Below are 333 nucleotides of genomic sequence, written 5' to 3'. Positions count from 1 at the left end.
TAGTTGGAATCAACGTTCACCCGGCTAAAAAATTCGATTTTGGCGAAAAATCCAAGATCTGACACTTTGACCCTTGTGACCCTTCGGTCGGTCGACTTTCCCCCCGGAAAAATCCAAGATCCGACACTTTGGCCCCCGGTGAAATTTTTTTTTTTCCGTTTTCGCTTTTTCCACATACTTTTGAGAGTTCTGAATAGCGCGTCGCTTAAATAGTTAGAATCAACGTTCACCCGGCTAAAAAATTCGATTTTGGCGAAAATCCACTTGCTCAAGAAAACCGGAAAATCTGACCCTTTGGCCGGGGCCAAAAAAAACGGTTTCCCAGTTTTCACT

The 333-nt window shown here is 43.8% G+C and overlaps 1 protein-coding gene across 1 annotated transcript in view; it reads left to right on the top strand.

Annotated features, from left to right (window-relative positions):
* Positions 1 to 333, top strand: part of LOC107039596 (ubiquitin carboxyl-terminal hydrolase 48) — a 58,097-nt gene that overhangs the window by 17,003 nt on the left and 40,761 nt on the right. The gene's annotated exons all lie outside the window — the stretch shown is intronic.

This window comes from Diachasma alloeum, unplaced genomic scaffold (assembly GCF_001412515.2).
Source record: "Diachasma alloeum isolate Michigan unplaced genomic scaffold, Dall2.0 Dall_scaffold_00302, whole genome shotgun sequence".
Classification (NCBI taxonomy): Eukaryota; Metazoa; Arthropoda; class Insecta; order Hymenoptera; family Braconidae; genus Diachasma; species Diachasma alloeum.
The sequence above is the reverse complement of the archived record's forward strand: the minus strand, read 5'-3'. Positions and strand labels throughout refer to the sequence as shown.